Consider the following 19,871-nt stretch of genomic DNA (forward strand, 5'->3'; position numbering starts at 1 on the left):
CCTCAAAATGGTTGATATAGTCTTCAACTGGCGAGCGACCATCGAACCGATCTGGTATCACATTTGGTTTCTTTGATCTTACATCAGGATAATTCGGTTGACTTGACAAAGGATTTTCTGATTCGGTTCTCAACTGTGCTGTTGGTCTGTGTTGTGTATTTGATAGCCTGGTTCCGTGAAATTCTTGTTCAAGACTAGTGGGTTGCGGTACTTGTGCTGTTGCTCCGAAGTTTTCAATTGGTGAAGACTGGAACTGAACTCTTGGCCCTTGCCTACTGCTTGCCTCATCAGTCCCCCATGATGGCGTGAACCCCACACTGGTTCGCAACTCCGCCATCATCTGGTCAATCTCCGCCATACTGCTTTCCAACCTCTCCATCACTTCAGCTGGCGATACCGCACGCCCTCTTTGTCCTCTGACATCCATTTCTGAACTTCTACACCAACTATCCCACTTCTGACACCACGTGTAGCCGAACCGACTTTCTTTCCTGACGAGCTGGTTCGTTTCGGCTGCAATATACAACCAGTTGATGTAAAGTCCGTCTTTCTTCACTTCTGACTCTTTACTCCTTCACAATATCTTATATCATATCTCGTGGAACCGCACAACCATGTTGAAGACCGAATACCCAGCATTCAGTATTTCCGTAATTTCAGTATCTTGGTAAGAACTTTCAAGCATCCTCACTCATCTCGGAATCTCGGTAAGATCAGTAATTCCCGTCTATTCTCTCGACTCAGTACTTTCCGTATCTTCTCTCGAGTCAGTATTTTCAGTATCTCAGGAAAGTCGGTATTTTCCGTACTTCAGTAAAGTCAGTATTTTCCGTACTTCGGTAAAGTCAGTATTTTCCGTACTTCTCACTTTTTCCAGTCAGTACTTCCAACACTTTCGTGCTTCTGCTTTTCAGACCATGCATTCTGTAGCTCCGTACTCAATATAATGACAGGCATGAAAACGAAGTATTTCTTTCTTCAAACTTTACTAGAATACATGCTTACCCTGGCGCAGCAGGATCAAACAGGACTTGAGCAGAGTTTCAGGCAGAAATTACTTCTTGTAGGCCTAATAGCCTGGTTTGTGATCGAGCATAAAGAAGACCTATATTGATCTAGCTCATCGATTGAGGAGGGAGCTTGTCAGGCCATAAAATTTTATCACTATTTAAAAATAGTTAAAGTCATAGAATAAATCTTTTCAGTAAGACAATGGTGATTGTCACTTATTTTGTGTATCCAAACAGTGTGAAATTATTAAACATAAAGAGCTAAAACAATCATACAGTTGTAAACTTCGATACTTCTCAGCAAAAAGGCATAATTACATTTTTACAGAAAATCACCACATAATCGATTACAAGCGATTACTGAATTTCGCTATACAACTATAAATATGGGTTAAAAATTATTCTAGTCTTTGTCGTTCCAAAACAACACTGATAATTAAATAAACCTTTCATTTCGTTACAATATATATATGGGATCATAGTTTCACCAAACCTCCGATCGAAGACCGTATATATTTGATTTATATCCGTCATCGGAATTAAATACATCAGATAGTAATGTAGAATGAATAGCAATCTTGAAGAGACGATTAATTAATACTTTTATTAGCTTTCATGTGGCCCCTGCATGGCTATCACATACGCGCTTTGTACGTGCGCATGAGTTTGGGTTAAGCCCCGCCCACCCGTAAATAGTATTTGAAATATTTACGTCTGACGTCACGGCTCGGGGTACTATTCACTGTTGTGATGTCAGAAGTCGGGATTCATGGCATTTTTGCCAATTTCGTGACATTGGTTGGAACTATCTTTGGTCACATGACGGGGTTTAGACCAATCATCTGTCTAGATTATTATTATGACGGATATGATCATTTATATTTGTAACAGGTTACCATCAGGTACAGACATGGCGGACGAGCCTACAATGTCAGCTAGATCAGCGTTCTTCCAGTCTCTGGTGAACGGTGAGACTGAAAACCTACCCGATCAAGAATCGAACACCGTGAGGATCTTCCTGAGTTCTACTTTTACAGGTACTGCAATATAAATCAAAAGACTTGACATATCTATGTCTTATATCATATTTCTTTAAAAAGAATAACACTTTTAGTGTCTTAACACCTCACCAAATGTTATATTGAGTCAGAGTAATTAAGGTCAGATGTTTTTTGTGTGTAAATCATGGACCTACTAGTAGGTAAAATTTACAGTGAACCAATTTCCGGGTATTCAAAGTCCAAGTTGTGCAATAACCCCTCTATACCTTCATTGTGCTCCCATGTACAATGACACATTCCTTTGAATTCCTTTGATAATACAATAACCCACTCCCTTCTCTCTCTCTCCATATATATATATATATATATATATATATATATATATATATATATGCGTGTGTGTGTGTGTGTGTGTGGGTGCGTGCGTGTTTGTAAGCATTCCCCTCTTGGTGCTATGATTACTCTCTTTTTTTAATTCCTCCAATTCAATAGGCCTGATTGTAGCTTAGTTTTCGGTCTCATTTCTTTTCAGGCTTTTACTATAATTCCGATCATCATTTCCGAATAATTATTCATTTCAAATATTATGTTAAACATGGATAAAGTCTGGGTCAAAATTCAAGTAAAGGTCAAGTAAAAGAGATTATTATTTTACTGGTATATCGTCATACACATGTCGCTGAAAGAACTCTAAAGCTTGAAAGATCACTCGTGATAGACCCAACAGGTACACTATCCCATGCATGTCTTTATTGATAGACCTATAATTAAAAGCTTTTGTGACAACAGGCAAAGAGTACTTAGGGGCTCTATATAGACTCACACAACTCATCGATTGCGGAAATAGATATAAAGCTATTTAAAAAAAAACCTGGTTCCATGACATTTGCTCCGGCAACAATTGTTCCGATGTGAAATCTCCACGTTAAGCATGTTAAGCCAAACATAAAACCTAACCTCCGAAAAAAAATAAACCCTAATCCTAAATCTTTACTTAATTCTGAACTAAAAAGTATATTACACTCCTAACTCTTACCCTATTCCCTTTAAGATATCAAGACCGGAGCAAATGGTATCTCTATAATCAAGAGGAAAATCCTCTCCCTGAACCACAGCTAAAAATTTACTTGATTTAGAACCGTTACACATTTTCTGTATAGTATTCACTGTAAGTTTTTACATCATCATTATTGCACTAAAATTACAGGAATGTACCAGAGTAGAGAAAGATGTTTTTAAATGAAGAGATGTTGCAATCAGCATGCAAAACTGGAGAAGATAGTTAGACAAGCAAGAATAAAGGAGGTGTCACTACTAAATAAAGGTTATTTGGGTCCCCAGAAATTCGACAAGCAATTAAAACAAATGAAAAAGGAGGGTTCACCACAAAATGTAAGTCAAAAATGGTTTCACTAAAGAAATATAGGTCTTTCTGGTTACATTTCTCCATTTTGCAACGCTTACCAGAATTCCAGAGGGTGCTGCCTATGAAAAATGTCACGCAGCTTGCCAGGGCCATGTTCATCGATAGATAGATAAATAGACAGACATATTTGTATATATACAGATGGAAAGATAGATAGTTAGATAGATAGATAGATAGATAGATAGATAGATAGATAGATAGATAGTTAGATAGATAGATAGATAGATAGATAGATAGATAGATAGATAGATAGATAGATAGTTAGATAGATAGATAGATAGATAGATAGATAGATAGATAGATAGATAGATAGATAAATGGATGGATGGATGGATGGATCAATTTTAACAGAATAAGGTAGATATAAGAGGAAAAACTACAAAATTGAAATATTTTTCATCGACATAAAATCTTTCTCGGAATGCGTTATATTCCGGCAACGCATTCCATTTTAAGTACTGCCGAGACTTCATAAGATAGGATGTTATTACCGTTTGTCTTGCAGATATGAAAGAAGAAAGAAACAAATTGATGCAGGAAGTATTTCCAGAGCTTCGACGGTATTGTCAACAGAGGCAGCTTGAGTTTGAAGTGGTTGATATGAGATGGGGTGTACGAGATAGTGCCACAGCAGATCACCTGACATCGTTCCTATGCCTTAATGAAATTGACAGGTGTAACGTATGTCTCAGGGACCTTACTTCGTGGTAAGATTGGTTATTGGCTCATGTGCTAGGCTAACCCAGGACGATGGACAAACAGATCTATTGCAGTTTTTAATTTCACACAATGATACAATCACTTGAGAAAATTTCAAGGTTTTAATACAACTGATTTTCGAACATAATTCATAGAAGTCAATGAAATATTCAATACTATATATCAAATCACGCAAAATAAGGCAAATATTATGTTCTTGGTCTAAGTTAATCAATTCAGCTTTAAAAAGCGTGGAATTACTTTGTCTTTGGTAATCAATTATTCACTTTGATAAACTTAACTCATCATACATCCACTATGCAACGAAGGTGGTATAGGACCTATGATAACCGATTACATTGACAAAACAAGGAGGCAAAGCGCTAGCGCTTCAAATCCCCTTTCTCCATTTCTCTCTTCTCGAAGGTTTACCTTGATATAACCATAATCATTTCCTTAAAATTGAGCATATTCATGAAAGTTCTGGAGAAATATCGTTAATTCTCAAAAACCTGTCGAATTTGCACAGGGTTTTCTTGGAAACAAGTATGGCTACCGACCATTGAAATCAACCATTCAATCACGGATCTTTAAGAAGCTCATGACAATCATATCACAAAACGATCGCATAACCCAAGACGACATCAATCTTCTGAAGATGTGGTATGCAGAGGATGCAAACGCCATTCCTCCTGTATACGCACTTCGACCTATCACAGCACTTCTTCCACATTTCCACAACAAGAGTGAACCAGACAAAGAGGGGCAGGCAAGGAGAACCTGGTGGGAAATGTATACCAAGATGAGGAATGTCTTTGACGAATTTGCCAGATCGTCAGCAGCGATGGAAGTTTACAGCGAACAGGAAATCCATTCCTTCGTCATGTCAGGTAATTTCAAGTTCTAAAAAATACACGTATTGAAGTTGGGGATTTGAAATGTGGTATATGTGCTTTGAAACAATTCACATACCTTTAGTTACCATGTCCTAATTGATATGTCTATGAAGACCTCATGATCCATCTCCTAAGCATACCTTTATAGACCAGTTTAGAATGTCATGAACAAGTTTTCTCATGATATTACGTAAACAAGTATGACATAGCAGGATGTAGAAATTACATAGACCAGGTGACTAAAGTAGCACATAAACGAACATCATTTATGGGGGTATTTGTTGCATTTTTTACTTTGAAAATGAAAATGAAAATCTATATTTATAGTTCTAAATAGAAATATAAAATAGAAATACTCCAAATACTCGTTTTGCCCATTTGATAGTGGGACCAGCAGTCACTAGCTGTGTAGCGCCATATCGATAAATTCTATGGTTTGAAGAGATAGATAACAATGAGACAAATAAAACACTGACAATTTTATTAATATCGGACAAGGAATAACAAAGTGATGACATTATAAAACTTTGTATTATTTTGGTGGAGCAGTTCTATGTATGTCTCAAAAAAAATTCAATGAGCAAATCGATGATGTCATATCCCACTTTTATTACATGGAAAGATGTTTATTCAATTTATTTCCTCCAATGCATATTCATTGCTGTAACTTACTTTAAAATAAGGGAGACATATCATATACACATGTATGAAAATATCAAATGATTATGATTTCATAAGTTAAACAGCAGTCACTATTTAATGCATTGCTTTCCAGTGGATCTAATAAAACACAATTTAAAAGAATAACCAAAAATTCAATTTGATGTTTATCTCATTGATTATGAAACCATCATTCAATATGAGTACAAATTACCTTCTTCTGAAGCATAAAAGTATTCTATTCTGGTCTACTCCTTTCGTGTTAATGCCCGTAATCCCTCTTTGAATGAAAATGTCTACTTCATTTTTCCATTTGTGATTATGTTCATTTACGGAAGAGGAAATAAGACATGCCCTGAAAGACAACACAAACATTCAAGATACATGTTTGTTCTTTATACGAGATTTTCAGAATCTTGTTCCTTCTAGAGAAAATAGAGGTTTAGTTGCAGACTATGCTGACGTGGAAATGATAAAGTGAGTATCGCTCATCTACATTTTGTACTAAGTCATTCATTCTTCCAAAGTACCAATGCGTACAACATATTCTGGTTTGGAGGGGGAGTCCACGGAATAATTCTAAACAACATGAATAAGTGATTACCTTTTTCATGTGTATTTTAGTACTTGCTTAAATCTGCTAGAGTTTGAATATAAGTTTCTTCTTTATTTGGGATGGCTTTCTGGTCTAAAACTTCAATCCTTTCTCGAGAACGTAGGGAAAGTTTGTCCTGGATAAAATTCATTCAAATTTTTTTTCGTCTTCAAGGGATGGAGATGATGTCCAATTCAACAGGTTTCCTCAAGACAAACTCTCCACATTGAAGGCAAATTACATTCCAAGTGTAGTCCCATCTGATTCAGTCATGAAGTACAATATACCCTGGACCGAGAAGGGTTTCAACCCAACAGATTGTAAGGAGCACATAAAGTATCTGAACGACATGTGCAAAGTCTTTGAAAAGCGGATGAAGGATATGATAGAGAAGAGCCTGCAGAATCGAAAGATGTTTACTAGAAATTTACTCCAGATAAACATATACAAAGAACTTCTACACCATTCATCCTTCTGTAAAATCAAATACAGGTTGGTATAGCCCCAGCCCTTGCTCTTTAGCTGAAAGCATATGTAACTAATTAAACATAAAAATTCTGAGTGCATATAATAATTCAATCAGAAAGTATTTGGTATTGAATTAAAACTGTGTTCAGAAATATTGCAACATATTATGTAAGGGTACGTGTTGATATGGGTAGAAGTAATTGGGTATTTACACAAATTCAACATTTATATATTAATATCTGGGACAGGCCTAGCTTGACCGACCAGACAGGGTCCGAAAAACGAAACATGAATCGGGGCTCGAACTTCAGACCTCTCAACAAGTTTGCAACTTCCACGCGTAGCTAGCTCGTGTCTGGAGAATGATGACATGCAAATGATGTGCTGATTTTCATTACCTTTTATATACTGCAGCACATTTCAAGGACGAGAGGATTTGATGGGTTCAATCCAGGCTTGCCTTACAGCTAATCTTGGAAGGCCATTGATTATTCATGGTGTGTCCGGATCAGGAAAGACCTCTATCATGGGAATGGTAGCCAAACACAGCAAATAATTTTTTGGAAGGAATTGCGTGACAGTTCTACGATTCCTTGGAACGTCAGTACAGACATCTTCAATACACATGACACTTCAAAGCATATGTAGACAGGTAGCTGACTCATCTGAAATTAAACGTTTAACAAGCTTTTTTTTTCATTTCCGTTTACTCATTGAAAGCTACTTAAAGCATTGGAGTAATTCAACCCACGAAGTATTCACATTTGCTTCTATAATATTTATAATTATGTCCGAAGTATTTCTTGTATTCTTAAGGGCATGGATTTCATAACCATATAATTATTTTTCATTTACTTCAATCACACTGAAAACCTCTCTGAACCACCAGAACAAAGTCTTTTCATAAATAGCATGGGAAAGATCCAGTGTATAACTCACACAATCTTATACCAAGAATAAAATATTCGAATCCATCCAGAGCAACTGTAATTAGTGTGATAGTTGATTAATATACCCAGTGGATATTTCATGGATTCTTCTCATTTATTTTATCTAGATCTGCATTGCATATGGAGTGGAGCAACCTGCAGATGATCACCTGGATGATTTCTCAGAAACAGTTCAGACATTCAACAACTTGATCAGAACAGTTCCATCCAAAGAAAGGTCTCTTCTATTACTCCTAGATAGCATTGACCAACTGGCTTCCAATAATAATGCTCATATGATGAACTGGTTACCCAAACACCTCCATGAAAACACCCATATTGTTGTCTCCATGCTTGAAGAAGAGCACCAATGCCTTAAAAATATCAAAGTGGCTTTGAAGGATAACAGATGCTACATTAAAATGGACCCTTTGGAAAAAGATAATGGTCTTGCAATCATGAAGAGTTTGCTAAAGAGCAGAGACAGAACACTGACGCGTGAGCAAGTCGACATTGTGACAGATGCCTTCATAAAATGTCCTCAGCCCTTGTTCTTGAAACTGTTGTTTGAAGAATTTGTGAGCTGGCCATCTTTCAAGAAGATAGAAGAGATAAATCTTCCTGGTAATATTTCTGAAGCTATATTGTCCTTGTTCAAAGATCTAGAAGATCGACATGGAAGACTCTTTGTAGCCCATGCTCTTGGTTATCTGACAGCAGGAAAGAGTGGTCTGACAGAAGCAGAGATAGAAGACGTCCTTTCGTGTGATGACAAAGTCCTCAATGATGTCTATCAGTACTGGGATCCTCCTGATGAAGACATTGTTCGAATTCCTCCATCTCTGTGGAAGAGGTTACGTCTGGACATTGACGAATTCATTACTGAACGTCAAGCAGGTGGAAAGACTGTGCTCGCTTGGTATCACCGACAGTTCATTGAAACTGCTCAGAAAATGTATCTTGGCGACCCTTATACCAATGTAGCTAGGCACCAGCTACTTGCTGACATGTTTAGGGGAGAGTATAGTGATAGTGCTATCAAACCAATTACACTACATGGTCGTAAGAAGGAATTCAGAAAGGCTGATCGCCAAGCAGCAGCTCAACCACTAATGTTCGGAGACGATGTTTTCAATTTGCGCAAGTTGCAAGAACTTCCATATCACCTCATGCAATGTACACCTGTAGATTGCTTTCCAAATGGTTTGATTAAGTACGTGATGTAAAACTATGAATGGATTTTAGCCAAGTTGAGAGCTTTAAGTTTAATAGAGCTTGTAGATGACTTCATGCAGTATGATGACGAGAGCGCTCTTCTGATAGATGCACTTTACCTCTCGGGGAGCAATATCAAGGAGGACCCGTTTGCATTGGCAGGCCAGTTAATTGGTCGATTGACTGACTTCGAGGATGTATATCCAAATATTGGAAGACTTCTTCAAGAAGCCAAGTCCTGGATGCAAACAACTACTCTGTCTCTCATAATTCCCAGAGGTGCATGTCTTATCCCTCCTGGAGGGCAGTTAAAAGCATATCTTGCAGGTCATCCAAATAGAGTCGAGGCCATTCGATATGCATGTTCTGTAGGCATGCTTGTAACCATCTGTAAAGATAATGATGGACAACCAATGGCAAATGTATGGGATGAACCAAAGATAGAACTCATTCACACCCTCGAGATAAAAGCTAAGCAAAAAGCTTCAGGTAAATTGACACTCGTTCTGAGCCCTGATGGGAAACATGTTGTCTTTGGTTGTCAAGTGCTTGGTGTGTTCGCTCTTTCTAGTGGGTCACTGGTTTGCAAGTTGGAAACTGGAAAGAACCATGCTATCAGCTCATGCACGATACAAGAAGATGGGTGTCATGCTGTAGCTGGTGCAGAAAAGGGCACAAATGTGTACTTGTGGGATTTGAGAAATGGGCGACTCCTGATGAGCTTGAATCATCCTGCAGCTGTTCATTTTACCTTTTTCGAAGGCAATTCTGAGATTCTGTCCGTCTGTCAAGATGGCCGTATCAGACGATGGTCAATCAATACCAAGGACTGCATTCACTGTTTTGAGGTTCATAGGGCTGGTGATATCAGGGAAGCAACTCGCTCAGCAATGAATAAGACCATGATCACGGGAAGTTACGATGGAACTATCAAGATATCAAGCTATCTCCATGAAGAACACAATTCAAGCATTACGCTCAAAGCACACAGGAAAGCCATATCATGCCTCTTGATTTTGTCAGAAAACCGACTTGCTTCTGGTTCTGGAGACTCTGTTGTTTACATCTGGGATATGGTGACAGGAATGGCGATATTGTCCTTCAAAGGTTAGTCGTAATTTTGTAGTCAATTGTCTCTCAGAAAGCTGTAAACCTGTAGATTTCTGCGTTTTTAGATAAATCTTCTGTTACAGTAGGTACATTGAAATAATTTTTTTGTTAAAGAAGGTGCATCTACTTTATAACGTGCAAAATCTTATATGGAAATTAAATTATTATTAAGGAGTACGTTTAGAGGTTTTCCTCAAGACTGGAGATATATCCTCTTTATTTAATACATGTAGGTCATGTTGGGATGATCACATCTCTATGGTTTGGTGAAGCTGACCAGAGTGTTGCTGACTCACGAGAGATTCTGGTAACTGGATCAAAGGATGATTGCCTGAATGTGTGGAGTCTGAACACTGACCACACTGAGAATTCTCTCATCACCTCCTTAGAAGGACATTCATCATTGATTACATATGTAACAGGATCAAGCAGTCAGAAAATATACTCTGCATCTAATGATAAAAGTGCTAAAGTATGGGACTACAAACGAAATACGGTGAGCATGGCCTGGAAGTTGATTAGCTTTACACTAAAAAAAGAAAATATCACATCTAATCTCAGGCATTGTCGATCATTTCTCTTTCACATCACAGGTGATAAAAAGGGAGAGGCACAAAGAGCATGTATTTGGACTTGTCTTTGGACCTGACAAATCAACAGTCATTACGAGTGGACAAGAAGGAACTGTCAAGTTCTCAAGATTCTCTGACTGCCAGGTGATCCGCCAAGAATCTGGGTTTGCATACACTCTCTTGATAAGCAGTGATGGCAAGAAGCTGATAGGTGGAATGGTCGATGAAGGCGTGGTCCGTGTATGGGATGTTGTTCAATCAGAGGACAGGAATAGTACATTCGATCTTAAAGGTCATGACAAGGATGTTCTGTGTATTATCCAAGGTCATGATGACGAGATCATCACAGGGTCACTGGATACAACGGTTAAACTGTGGTCACTGGAATTAAAGTCTTGTCTGAAAACACTCGAAGGTAACTATGTGTGTCTAAACATGTAAGGGAAATCCAACCTTTGTGACAAATAATTTGCATGAAAGAAGATATGTGAAAGCATATCAGTGAAGGTATTTTTTAAGGTATGCCTATTTGAAAACTGAGACCACAAAGGCTTTGTAAGTATAAATTTGGGAGCAGATTGGGATTGTGGTTGGGAAAACTCCCCCATTTGTCGTGTCCTAATTTATGAGCAATATGTGGTTTTCTCCTAAGCACCTTTCCACCAGGGAGGTTGTACAACATAAACAGATTCTTGTTATATTCCCTTATAAAAGAAAACATATTAATACCATAACTTTGAAAAATATGACCATTTGAAATTTTTATTGGAACAAATTTTGAGTTTTGTTAAAATGGACGATTTTAAAAATTAATCAGAAATCAATTTTAGGTATCTATTTTACACTGACATAAACCTGCTTCCCTGGATATAAATCAAACAGTAGATTAATGTTGTAGTTTATTATTTATTATTTATTTATTTATTTTGTTTTATTTATCTTATACTGCAGGGTAGGCCTGTTCAGTTCTTAAAACTGCTTTACAAAGGCGCCCTGCAGTTTAAAATACATGTCAAGATAACTATGAACAACAACAACAACAACAAACAACATCAAAAATACAAAATACAAAATATCTAACATCAGAAACAATTAACACCAAATTATAGAGTGGGAAGTGACAATTTAAACATACATAGCATTGTAAATCAATGGAATATCATTTCGCTCTTTATCAATTCGTATGAAAGGCTTTGCATAATTTTTTAAAAACTAACAAGGAGGTACAAACTTGTAAATTTGAAGGAAGTGCATTAAATAATTTGGGTCCGACATATGCGAAAGATTTTCTTTTATGTTAAATTCTAGCTTTGGGAAGCTGAAGGGGGCATCGTAAAGAAAACCGTATCCTGTATTTCACGGGCCGTTTACATACTAAAGGTTTTAAATAATTTGGAACTAAATCATTCATTATTTTATATACAAGAACACATACTGATATTTTATACGCTGATCTACTGATTGCCACTTCAGTGACTGCAACAAAGAAATTTGTGATGTATTATAATCTTTTTTCAAAAGCATTCTGGCATATTTATTTTGAAGTTTTTGTATCTTATCTAAGTTTAATGAGTTTAATTAAGGTTTTAATGACTTTTATTTCTTGACAACTTCCAAAATTTCCTAAATATGATTTCTGTTTCATTTCTTAATTAAGGGCACAAAGGTTCTGTTGAAATTGTGAAAGTGACAAAGCAAGAAGCAGTCACTCTGATCCTATCAGCAGATAGTAAGGGTATGCTGAATATCTGGAAATATAAGACAGGAGATTGTCTGCTATCAGCTAAAGAGCACAGGGCATCAATACGATGTCTTTCTGTATCTGATGATGGTAAGAAGTGTTTCTATTTGTTCATACTCTGGGATTATATATTTTTCCTTTCATGTCATTAGAGCAGTCTCTAACATTGCTGTTTGTTTAGGGGTTTGGGGGATGTTACTAAATTTACTTCTGAGGTACATTTAATACTTGTTTGTATTGTGACAAAACATTATTAGCAGTACCCTAGAAACAAAAAATGACACAACAAATATTATGCTAATAATACATAATATTGAGAGCATTATACAGATTTACATGTGCAAGGTAACTTTAGAATATTTCTAAGTAGTCCAGATGTTAGAACTTAGTCCAGATTGGACTTTGATGTGTGGAAGCTCTCTTTCCCAAAGCTAACATACAGTAGAGGGATCCAGACTCCCAGTCCTTAACCCTAAAAGGACTTGGCTATTTGAGATGTATTGAGGACTGGGGGCATGATGCCCCCCCCCCCCCCTCCCCTTCTGATCTCGGCCGCCGTTCGTGCGATCGCGCCAAAATTTGGCACGCACATTCTTTTCCACGTAAACTACAAGCCAGTACAAAAAAATCTGAAAACGATTATTTTCTATTTATTATGAATAAAATATGCACATTTATTTTTTGTGAAAAACATTATTTGCATATTTAACACCCAATTTCACTTCAAATTGTCTTCTTTTCTTTCCAGATGTCATCTTTTTAATCTAATTTAAAGGTTTCCACAAAGAAAAATTGCAAAAGCTAATTTTTTCCTTATGTATTTCTTTGTTTTTTTTATTTCTTACGTATTTCTATGTTGTTTCATCTTTTGTTTTTCATTGTTTTTTTAATAGAAATTATTACAGAGCATTTACCAACTAAATTAAACCCTAAATTAATTAAGGGGACCGATCAGATTGAAAAGTCATTTTAGGGTTAAAGGACAAGTCCACCCCTACTACATGTTGATACGAATAAAAAGAAAAAATCCGACAGGCATGACACTGAAAATTTCATCAAAATTGGATGTAGAATAAGAAAGAAATAACATTTGAAGTTTTGCTTAATTTCACAAAACAGTTGTACATCCTGGGACCCATTGCATAAAAAATATTATCAGAATCAAGGATTTTATGAAAGTTACCAGTAGACGGCGAAGTTACCATAATGGTATCTTTTAGGCAACGGAGCCCTGGACGGTATGCAAATGAGGGGACTGATGACATCTCCCACTATTTCTTTATATTTCATAATATTTTATGAAATATGGAACATTATAATTTCATACTCATTGTTCTAACATAGCTGAGGAAATTTGTACTGCTCGAAATTTAACAAGTATTTGTAATTTTTCTAATGCCTGAGCAAAATGATGTTTATTATATGTTTAAAAATAAAGTGGTTTGGATCCCTATTATTTGATAAATCATCCTTATCTCAAACCATGAATAGTCAATAGACCTGGGGGTGTTTCACAAAGATTTAAGTATGACTTAGATTTAAGTCATACTTAAATCTTTGTGAAACAAAGGTCATTGGTACCAGTCATAGGCAAATTTTCATTTCAGCTGAAATATATGACTGGTCACATGGTTAAAAATCAACCAATTATCGGGATATTTATCAACATTTTATAATATATGCTATCTCTAAAGAAACAAACTACATGTTAAAATATCATTTCCCTTTAATAAAACTTTAATATATCTGCATGTACGATTGTCTTCCTGGCTAAAGATCTTGGAGATCTGAACTGTGATATGTCTCCATGCTATATTGATTCTATGTCTCGATCTCTTGATGAAATCATGACTGGTTTTTTATTTGATCAATTAATTGATATACCAACACGAGTGACGACAACGTCACAAACTATTATTGATCTTATATATTCCACTGATATAGACAACCACTTAATGAATGGAGTAATAAAAACATCTTTCAGTGATCACTATATGATTTTTACTGTCTACGGTGATACAGATATTAATCAAAAAGAAAATATTATAGAATGGAGAGAGTTTAAAGGCTTTGAATTCTCTGAATTTCAGTCTTTATTATCCCAAGTTCATTTTGAAGATGTATATCAATGTGAAGATGTAAATTGTGCATGGGACATATGGTACAAGCCGCTGATGGAAATTATAAACAAATGTGCACCATACAAAAGAAAACGTATACGAAACAAGGCGTGCCCGTGGGTGACAGGTGATGTAATTGCATTGATGAATACTAGGGATTACTTACATGAAAAAGCAATCAAACTGTCGTCATCATATCTTTGGAATCAATATAAAAGGTATAGAAACCTGGTGACAAGGTAACTCAATAAGCTTAAAAAATCATATATTACATCTTTATTAGATGTTAAATCATGTAACGCAAATGCACTGTGGGATGTTATGCGGCGTCTGACTAAGAAAAAGCAACCTAAAAATATGACATTGAACGTAAACGATGCCGAAATATCTGACTTGAAAGAAATTGTTGAGCTCTTCAATACATATTTTATTGACTCAGTTCAGGAACTCACTAACAATTTTGAACAAAGTGTTGAGAATTCCAAAGAGTGTGAACACATTAATGAAGAAAATTCGGAAAAGCAGACAAAAAGTGATTTGTTTAATTTCTCTATTATTTCTATAGATTTCGTCATCAAAGAGATAAAATCTTATAGTTGCAAAAAAGCAACTGGATATGACGAACTCTCCGTCAAAATACTGAAATATATTTGTGATATTCCTTGTGTAATTGGAAGCTTAGTATATATATTGAATTTGTCCTTAAAGTCTTCTGTATACCCTGATGCTTGGACAATAGCCAGAGTCCAACCGATTCCAAAAGGAGGGGATTCAGCCACACTGAAACACTACAGGCCTGTATCTATACTGCCGATTTTATCTAAAATAATCGAAAGGGCAGTGTATTTAAACGTATTTGATTATATATCTCAGAAAGACTACTTATATAAGAATCAGTTTGGGTTTCGCCCTAAGCATTCATGCGAAACAGCTTTACTATGCATGGTGAATCAATGGTCAGAGAATGTAGATAAAGGACACCTGAATGGTATAGCTTTTATAGACCTTCGACGTGCATTTGATACGGTTAACCACTCCCTACTATTAGATAAATTATATCAATATGGATTCTCACCTAGTGTCATCAAATGGTTTGATTCTTACTTGAAAAACCGCCGACAATATGTATCTTTAGGAAAAGAAAAATCTACTCTACGAAACATTACAATGGGTGTGCCACAGGGTTCGATCTTAGCCCCGATACTTTTCACTTTATTCATTAATGATCTCCCAAACGCTATACCAAAATGGCACCGTTTACATGTATGCTGACGATACTACTATTTTTGTTTGTGGGGATCGACGCAAGAGGTTGAGCTAAAACTGTCAAAAGCTCTAGGGATTTGGACTCTTGGCTCAATAAAAACAAGTTGATTTTGAATAGTGACAAGACCAAAACGATGCTACTAGGATCAAAACAAAAGCTAAGGTCACTAGACAGCAATATGCTATCGATAGTGTTAAATGGATGTCAATTGGAATGTGTAAATGAATATAAATGTTTAGGAGTTATCATAGATAACAATCTCGACTTTAAAAAACATGTTGACAGCATAGCTTTAATTGTAAAACAAAAACTAGGAACTATTCGCCGCTGTAAACAGTATTTTGATAAAGCACAATTGAATAAGCTGTATTGGGCTTTTTTAATGCCCCATATAATGTATTGCTGTACCGTCTGGTCGGGAAGATCTGAAATTAATCACAGTAAGTTAGAGATATTACATAAGAGGGCAGCATACATGGTATCTAACTTCTCTTGGGAAACTCCATCTGAACAAATTTTCAAAATATTATCCTGGCCCAAAATACGCAATGTCTTTTTTAGAGCATCTCGCTTAAAGGTTCATAAATGTTTACACGAAGCTGCTCCCCAGGTGCTTTGTGATAAGTTTATTTATATAGAGAAAATATCCTCCCGAACAACTAGAAGCACAAATAAGATGATAATCAGGGTGCCATATGCTCGTACAACCTTTTATCAGAAATCATTTTTTGTCAGAGGCCCATTACATTGGAATAAACTACCCGAACACCTCCGATTCATAGAAAACATTAAACAGTTCAAACGGGAAATGGCTAAATGGGAAAAAACCTTTAATATGTAATAGGGACTAATGGTGGAATCTATTTTATTCTTTCTCCTCATTTTGTACTTATTTTATCTCTTTTCATATGTATATAATGTTTTCGTTTAGTTTTAGGTAACATCTGTACAGTATCATATTTTATTTGTTCTGTTATTTTCCATAGTTAATTATGCTTATTTCATTTCATTTTTTTTCAATATTAGTATTTATGCTCTATTCTTTGTTTATATTTGAATATGTTACCATGTTTTATATTTGTGTTTGTTCACGAAGGGCCTCAACGAAAACCAGCTTGTTGCTGATTGAGCTACCCTTCTTTTAAATATTTGAAATAAATAAATAAACTTCTTTTGCACAATATTGTCTTTGCTGTACGAGATTTTAATCAAAGCCCCATATTCAATTTCACAAGAGTGGAAAAAAGTCACAGCTTTATAGCTTCATAATGAGTTGTATATGTATTTTAAAAAGTATAATTGCATATCATCTCCGCAGGTAAATATGCGGTTACAGGAGGAAATGACAAGAAGGCCCTACTCTGGTCATTGGATTCATCAGATGGTTTTTTGGTAAGGTGCTACAACGTTTGGCAGTACATACATCAGAGGTAACGTGTGCTATCTTCATGCACGATGGTAGAATGATTATCACAGCTTCACATTCAGGAAGCAAACAGCTCTATATGTGGAATATATCAGGAGATGAAACAGACAAACAGTAAGTAATCTGTCTTTCTTTCTTAAACTACAAACTTCATCCTTTATTCTTTTTCTCCTTTGAGTGTCCAACCCTACATTATAATAATAATAATAATAGCGGTATATTTACCCAGGGTAGCCGCTTCAGTTCCGAAAACTGTTCTCCCAGCGGGCCCTGCTATTTGTAATTTAATCAAATTCCCCAAATTCCCCAAACAAACAAATTCCCCAAACAAATATATATCAATGTCAAATATGGGCGTTTCTTAATCTAGAGGGGAAATTTAAAAAAAAAAGATATTCATGGTGTCGTGTGTACAGAGTGGGAGTTGGCCACTATAAATTGGTTTCTAGTGATTAGCTATAATTATAGAGCTCAACTTCAGTGACATTAAAGTCAATTACAATGCCAAGTGGTCTCAACTTTCAGTTAACAATGACAGATCTTTGTTTTACTCTCGATCTTGTTAGTTTCATCTATGGACATTCCCACGCAATCCTAGATATGCATATATCAGCAAACGATTGTTACTTGGTTACAGCATCCCGTGACTGCACTGTCAAGGCTTGGCATCTTCCATCCCGACAGTTGATGGCGTCCTTTGACTGCAAATCAGCGATAAAGCACATAGATGTGGTTTACATCAATGAAGATCACTACCGTATAGCAGGAGAAAACAAAACTGGAACTATTCTCCTACTGGATCTGTTTCTCCCAAAAGCAGACAGGTCTGAAGCCTACTATCAATCACCAGTAATGTAATGAAAAATGTTAATAGGCCACCTTATTTTAATATTTGTATACATACATATGCTTTTAGATTTCTGTGATACATTACAACAAATTTCATTAATGATCGATGGAACAAGAACATCTTGATCATCTATTCATATACTGTATTCCTGTAAATTAAATGCAAACAATAAAGGGTTACTGGATCCAAATTTAGAAAACATGTTATCAACAACAATCGCAAGAAGTCTGTGTAAAAAATAATCAAATGATGTGGCTTTAGTAGAGGAAGTGAACAGAGAAGTTGTGAAACAGGACTCTTATGCATGTAAACACTCCAGGATTGAAAAGAGAGATGGTTGATAAAATTGATAGTGAACTGATGACAATCTTGTTCATGGGTCGTTTTAAGATAAAATGGTGCATGATAATTTCATCTTTCTTTTCAGTCAGAAGTCAGAGTATGAATACTAGAAGCTTTAATGCACCACTTTTAAAGAAAAATCCAGAATCAATGTGTTCAAACATGAAGCTTAATTAAAACTTACACCCGCTCTGATACCAAAATGGTGGCAAAATTTGAATGAAAAAAAAGTGCCATTGCATCCAGGGTTTTCTACATATTACATAAGTGAATAGGATTCAAAGTGGAGGTCTTATGAAACCAGCTCTTTTCAGCTGAAAAGCAGCTTTAATTACATATTTATGAAAAGCAATTACATCTTAGCTTTTTATCTATGATATAAGGATATGAGTACAATATACATAGGTAGTTAGAAACAAAAAGATTTTTTTTTTTAGACCTTGCATATGACAAAAAGTATTAGCCTGAATAAAATTCAGTTGTAGCAAGGTAATATTTAGTTATACAAATATTATTGTTCGTTGTAAACATGAATTATTAACATACTTGTAGTATACCTTTCTTGATGTCACTCATATATGGGTCAAGTCTAGAAAATAAAAGAAATACAACAGATATCAATTTCACTTCTGAATTTAATTCATTTCACAAAATATTAGAATAGATTTGGTTTACAATATCACAATGAAGGTAACACATCATTTGATCTTCTGACTCTTGCTCCTCCTGTAATATCTCTGGAGATATTAGGTGAGGGTTGTTATAGGGTTTGCAGTTTAGAATTATGTGAGGATTGGGATTAAGGTTAAGGTCAAGTAGGTTAATGTTTGGCTAATGTGTGTATTATCAATGGGAGATATTGTCATAGAAGCAAATGTGACAGAACCCACAATGAAACCATGAAAGTCAATAATCATCTAGCCAATGTATTATTTTCAATTGATATTCAATATGATGATGTGATAACACTAGGATTAAATTGATAATTTATAAATAAAAGAATGGAATGTAATATGACATCAAACACCTACACAAATCATTGTTTTTTATTCAGTCAAAACCACAAATGAATATTTTAAATACAAATAACAATTTTCACACAATATCATAGTATATTGAAATAAGAAAATACATGATAAATAACTACAAATATCAATTTGTCTGTTATCTATGTCTACATATATACAGATTATAATCCTGACTGATTAATTCTAAGCATCAATAAAATGTGTTGTGACAAAGATGATGATGAATTTGTATAGCAAAGCCACTGTATATTTCTACTGCACTTTGCTTACACTAAACACTTAAAATGATGAAGTATTCTGGACTCAATTTTGTTTAGATTATTTGTTATATCTGCTTGATATATTCATACCTGAGTAATTTGTTTCTTTGTTTTGTTTTGTTCATGCATGTTATATTACTATAATTATACCAGTGGAAAACAAATTTCTTTGTAATCATGTTTACGAAGACAAAATAAAATATCTTGTACATGTAAAATAATTAGCTTTAGAACTGATTATGTACAAAGTGTCATG

At 35.5% G+C, this 19,871-nt stretch overlaps 1 pseudogene; it reads left to right on the plus strand.

Annotated features, from left to right (window-relative positions):
* The first annotated feature begins 1,914 nt into the window (after positions 1 to 1,914).
* Positions 1,915 to 18,777, plus strand: LOC135157312 (NACHT domain- and WD repeat-containing protein 1-like; annotated as a pseudogene).
* Positions 18,778 to 19,871: the final 1,094 nt, after the last annotated feature.

The sequence above is a fragment of the Lytechinus pictus genome, chromosome 1 (assembly GCF_037042905.1).
Source record: "Lytechinus pictus isolate F3 Inbred chromosome 1, Lp3.0, whole genome shotgun sequence".
NCBI lineage: Eukaryota > Metazoa > Echinodermata > Echinoidea > Temnopleuroida > Toxopneustidae > Lytechinus > Lytechinus pictus.